The sequence below is a fragment of the Felis catus genome, chromosome B2 (assembly GCF_018350175.1).
Source record: "Felis catus isolate Fca126 chromosome B2, F.catus_Fca126_mat1.0, whole genome shotgun sequence".
Lineage (NCBI taxonomy): Eukaryota > Metazoa > Chordata > Mammalia > Carnivora > Felidae > Felis > Felis catus.
Window position 1 is genome coordinate 49773177 of NC_058372.1, and position 6276 is coordinate 49779452.

Genomic DNA, 6276 nt, shown 5'->3' on the forward strand with positions numbered 1-6276 from the left:
AGAGATTATATAACTGGCTCAAGGTAGGCTTTAGAGACAAAAATGCACACACACACACAGAATTTTAACATGGAAGGCAACTGTAAATATATAAAGACATAGGGGCGCCTGGGTGGCTCAGTCGGTTAAGCGTCCGACTTCAGCCAGGTCACGATCTCGCGGTCCGTGAGTTCAAGCCCCGCGTCGGGCTCTGGGCTGATGGCTCAGAGCCTGGAGCCTGCTTCCGATTCTGTGTCTGCCTCTCTCTCTGCCCCTCCCCCGTTCATGCTCTGTCTCTCTCTATCTCAAAAATAAATAAACGATTAAAAAAAAATTTAAAATATATATATATAAAGACATATATATACTCTCTGTCTACATTATATAGTTCACGATAAAAAAAAAAACTAAAACAGCTACAAGCATTATCTAATTTTTGTAAGTGGAAATAAAGGTACAAAAATAAAGGAATAACTATGTTAATTTTGGTTCATCAACCTAAAAGAATAGTAGGAAGCCACTAAAAATTATTGTGAACACTATATGGAAACACAGAAAATGCATAAAACGTAAAGTTAAGTAAGAAATTACCAAATACAAATTGCATACATGTTGTGGTTACAGCAGTATAAAGCAGTATAAGGAGCTTCATATGAGCAGAATGAGACAGCAAGTGAAATGAGCACAAGAGAGAGCAAAATATGAAAAACAATATGTAATTGTGGCATGATACTGGGTGACTTTTCTCTCTTAATAACATACTGGACAACACATGTACCATGCCAGGTACTAGTCTTAGCACCTTGTACATATTATCTTATTCCAGCCTGTCAACAATGCTGTAAAGTAGGTACTGTCATGATCCCCATTTTACAGTAGAGAAAAGGAAGGCAAAGAGAGATTAGGCGACTTGCCCAAGGTTAGTGCAGCTAGTAAGGCCAGAGCTGGCACTGTAGCCTGGCACCTGGCTCCAGGGTCACATGCTCAGTCATGACACTGTGATCTCTGATACTGCCATGATGTTTGTCCATTTTAAGAGAAGAGAAAGCATGAACACCTTTATGCTCAAATTGGAGTCATCCTTTTTTCTTTAATTTCATCTTCGTTTCAAAATATTTTCTCTTCGCCGCTGAGCAGAACTCTCAAAATCAGCACCCACGGAGTGCTGTTAGTGAGATAGTGAGAGAAAAACATCACAGTTTTTAACAAGACCAAAATCATGCATCTGGTACTAGTAAATAGACGTGTGTTTCTGGAAAGGCAGCAAGTAGTGGATCTCCAATGTTCTTCATAAATCAAGAGTTAATCTTGAGAACCTCCAGTGACCTATGTAAGAAACATTTTAGTCATAGGTAACTTATCCAACTTCATGCAGATGGAGTGATAAGATGATTAGGCAGTGGCGGGTCTTTAGTCCAAGAAATGCAAGTTTAATTTAAAAAAAAAAATTTAATGTTAATTTTGAGAGAGAGAGAGAGAGAGAGAGAGAGAGAGAGCACAAGTGGGGGAGGGGCAGAGAGAGGGACACACAGAATCTGAAATAAGCTCTAGGCTCTGAGCTTTCAGGGCTCGAACTCACACACTGCGAGATCATGACCCGAGCTGAAGTCAGTTGCTTAACTGACTGAGCCACCCAAGCGCCCCCTGCAAGTTTAAATCTCGAGGCTAATATTTACTAGCTCTTGTGACCTTGGGCAAGTAATTAACTCCTCAGTTCCCTCATCTGTCAAATGAGGATAACGATATTTCCAAACTCATGCCATGTGAAGACTAAGATACACATAAAACAGCATAGTGCCTGACACACACAGCCAACACTCAGCATATATGAACTGCTATTATCGTTATGTTAATAACCCTCAATGGAATTGTCATTGAGGTTAGCACCCAGGGCCACATTAGTACTCCAGACATGAAAAGTAAGGTTCTATTACTTTTAAATGCAATTTAATCTTCCCACAAATATAAGAAGATGCAGTTATGACTTGGTAAGTACAACCCCCCTGATTGCCATATTCACAAATATAAGGAACAAATGAAGGAAAATCCCCCATACATGAATGTTTCTTCTCACCACCCTCGGGCCAACACCACAAACCTGAGTTCTCTCACTAACTGAAGGAATTCTGTTGTCTTGGCTACTCTTTAAGGAGGAGGGATTGGGTTTTTGTAGTCACTTGGAGATGCACAAACAAGGGTCAGAAACTACCATTTTTTCAGTGATTCTTTTAGCACCAAACAGGGTGCCAGAAAAAATGTCTCAGTGTTGGAGAAAATGTGTGTTCTTTTGTACCCTGAGGGAAGTCCAGCTGAACATGTACAACTCCTGGGACTTACTGGATCAAAAAATACTTCTCTTCCAATTGACATCAGTGGAGTAGGCTACAATGAATATTTGGGGCCAAGGGGATTTTTTTAATGTATTAAATATGTAGTTTCCTCTATTCCTTTCAAATTAATTTAAAGTGGGGGCACCTGGTTGGTTTAGTCAGGTAAGCGTTCAACTTCCACTCAGGTCATGATCTAGCGGTTCTTGAGTTCGAGCCCTGCATCGAGCTCTGTGCTGACAGCTTGAGCCTGGAGCTTGCTTCTCACTCTGTGATTCCCTCTCTCTCTGCCCCTTCCCACTCATGCTCTGTCTCTGTTTCTCTCAAAAATAAACATTAAAAAAAATTGTAAGTGAATTAAAAGATCTATATAATAATATTAACATGTTTAAATCTTTTGTTTAAATCACCTTAAATTATGTGTGTGTGTATGTGTGTGTAGAGATTAAATGGAGAGTATAAATTTAATAACCGTGAGGAATAATATAGCTGTGGTATTTAAACATAAAAGTTGGTTGTGAGTTTCCTGGGGCCAAGCAAATAGGAAACATAAGTTTTGTACCTCTTGGGATAATGACTGCCAGGTACTGAGTACCTACCATTTCCTGGGTACTGTATTAAGTCTTTTACATTTTTTATTTTAATCACTTTACATTCTACTCTTTAACATAGGTATTATTCCCTATCTAACATATGAGGGTGCTGTGTCTCAGAAAGACGAAATTGCCTACATTCATATAACCAGAAAATGGTAGAACCAGGATTCAAAACCAAAAGCTGTCTAAATATTAAATGCATTTCTTCTACCACTTCTCTTAGGAAAAAATAAGAAAACCAATTTTGTAATCATCTTCCTCACTGTAAACTGCAAGTGATATTTTTCCTGTGAAGCATTACAAATAAGGGTGATTTTTATCCAGATTTGGGAGTAGGGGAGGGAAAGAGAGAAGGAGAGGGAAGGAAAGAGAGACAGAGAGAATATGTATTTCCCCTCAGCCCAGCTATCATAAGTGAGAACTAGATATCAAAGAAAAGACTATATGTTTTCCAGTTCCATGTGGAAAGAAAAGTTCCTCTCTCTACACATTATGGTGGCAATGCTGTATTTGAACATCTGGACTGCTCAACGTAGACCATTTCTCCTGCATTCAAAACAAAGGATCTCTGAGGCCCAGAAAGCTAGACTCAGCGCTGAGGAACACAGGCTGCTCAGCAGTGTCTCAAAGTGGTTGCCAAAGACAGATTCCCCCATAAGGGAGCCATTTACTTCTGGGTACAGTGTGCCACCTTGTGAGCTGGAGAGGATGTGCAATTTCCTGAATGACAGCCGGCCCGCAGCCCAAGCTGTAACTTGGGCCCCAGACCCCAGGGGGCACCACATACCATGTATTTGGAGGTGTGAGACGTGGAAGTCCTTTTTACTGGCTCCCGGGGCCAGCCCTAGGCTGCACAGAGAAATGACTGATGTGAGTACTGACCGGAAACATTACTGAGTGCTGCAAATCCAACATAGAAAATCATGAACCTGGAGTCATTAAATTTGTTTCTGCCAGTAACTACTCCAAGTGACCTTGAGCAAGTTGCCTCATTGCTCTGGGCCTCGTGTGCAAATGAGAAAGGCCAGCCAGGTGATCTGCAGGATCCCATCCAGCTCTGAGAGGAGCTGTCACCTCTCTGGTCTTCTCACTGGCCTCAGGTTTCTGATCCCGTTTGTTCACTACTGCCAAAATTACCTTATGAGATACAGCTATGCTCATCACATCTGTAATAGAGCACACAAAACCTTTCACAAGTGGACCGTTTGCCTACTGTTCTTTTTTTTATATTTCTTTTTTTAATGTTTTTTTAATTATTTTTGAGAGAGAGAAAGAGAGAGAACACAAGCAGAGGAGGGACAGAGAGAGAGAGAGAGAGAGAGAGAATCCAAAGCAGGCTCCACGTTCTGAGCTGTCAGCACAGAACCCCACGTGGGGCTCAAACCCACAAACCACAAGATCATGACCAGAGCCAAAGTCAAACACTTAACTGGATCACCCAGGTGCCCCCATTTGCCTACTGTTTTTTGCCTACCACCATGTTCATTCATTCATTCAATTATTCTTTCAAGAAATAGGTATTCCCCACCATGTCCCCCTGTCCACACTATCCCGAGCACATGGGACTACTTGCTGTTCCCCTAACATGCCAGGCTTCTTTGTTCCTCTGTGTTTGCTTATACTGTTCCCTGTGCTATGAATGCCCATCTCCCGTTTTCCACTAGACCAACTCAGATTCATTTCAGTGCAAATCTTCTCCTTTCTGAAATTTCCTGGATAGCTATCACCCTCTGTGTCTTCTTATCAATTCCTACCTTGATTATAGTATTTAGCACATTGTTTTGAAATTACATGTGTACATGTATATAACAAGGTAATAATATCTTGATACACTCAGAGGTGTGATTTTTTTTTTCCTCTTCAAATTCCTTCCTCTGTATACTTCTCCTACCCTTTTTTATGTGTATTTTTATATGTACTTTTTATAGTACTACCCTCAGGATAGGGCAATTAGTGCCATAATCAGCAGAGAAAGGATTCATTGCACAAATTTGAACACCAACATGGACTTGTGAGATTCATAGCAAAATTATGAAGTTGATAGATAGGACAGAAAATCTTTTCTAGATTTCAAGAGCTTGAACACTTTAAGTACAAATGTCGATATTTATACCATTAGCAAAAGATTATACAGTCAAGAGCTGAAGAGCCAGCCTACCCAGCTACTCCATTTCTACTCTCGCCTAGACTAGAAGAAAGTTATCCAAACTAGAGTTAAAGATAGGTATCAGGTTTCTGACACCAGCCTATCCTCAAGCCAAGTTTCAGGTGGGAGTGAGAACGTAGGCCCCACTTTCTTCCTCGGACCTGGAAAAGTAGCAACAATGCAGATGTATTCTGAGCCAGTGGTAGCATTAAGGAGAAAATGTACTGTGCCATGTTGAGGCAAAGGAGGGAAGAGAGAACCTCTGACTTTTCCCCAGAGTGGCATGGAGACCAGAATCTGGAGGCTTCTGTGCCGTGCCCCCCCCCCCAAGAAGCATAAGATATGGATGAAGGACAACCAGTGACCCTAAAAGTCCCAGAAATCTAAATGAGGACGATGCAAAGGGAATACATGGCTCCAATGACCAGAGCCTCTGTGGATGGCCAGTCCCAACACTGTGGCCCTTCCATATGCATTTGTCTTTGCATCTCCAGTGGCTAGCACAGTGGCCAGTAAATGTTCACTTTGTACACTAATGTAGCCAGGAAGACGGAGCAGTAAAGAGTTACCGGGGAAACTCAGTGCTGTTTACACCATTTTCCTTAATTCTCCATGTAACCCCCAAGTACCCTTAATAATAAAATAACTCTCCATCTCATACAGAGAGAACTGTAGTTGTCAGAAGCTGGGGGGTGGGGGCAGAGAAATGAGAAGATGTTGGTCAAAGAGTATGAATTTATTTATAAGATGAATACGTTCTGGAGGTTTAATGTATGGTGTGGTAACCATAGTTATCAATACTGTATTTATTGTATGCTTGCCATTTGCAGAGAGATCTTAAATGTTCTCCATAAACATAAACACACAGAGGTAACTATAGGAGGTGATGGAAGTGTTCACTACCTTACTGTGGTAACCAGTTCACTATAGAGAGAGAGAAATAGAGAGACAGAGAGACAAATCATCATGCTGTATACCATAAACTTACATAATATTACCTGTCAATTATACCTCAATAAAGCTGAGAAAAAAGTCTCCAAGATCTCTCTCTCTCTCTCTCTCTCTCTCACACACACACACTACCACATACACACTAATAATAATAACTCTAATAGTAGCCTCTGATGAAAAACTGATGAGGAAATGTGAAAAACAAATAAGTATATAGAATTTCAAAATCTTGATGGTTATAAGCTCTGTGAGTATAGGTCAAGACTGGAAACAAACA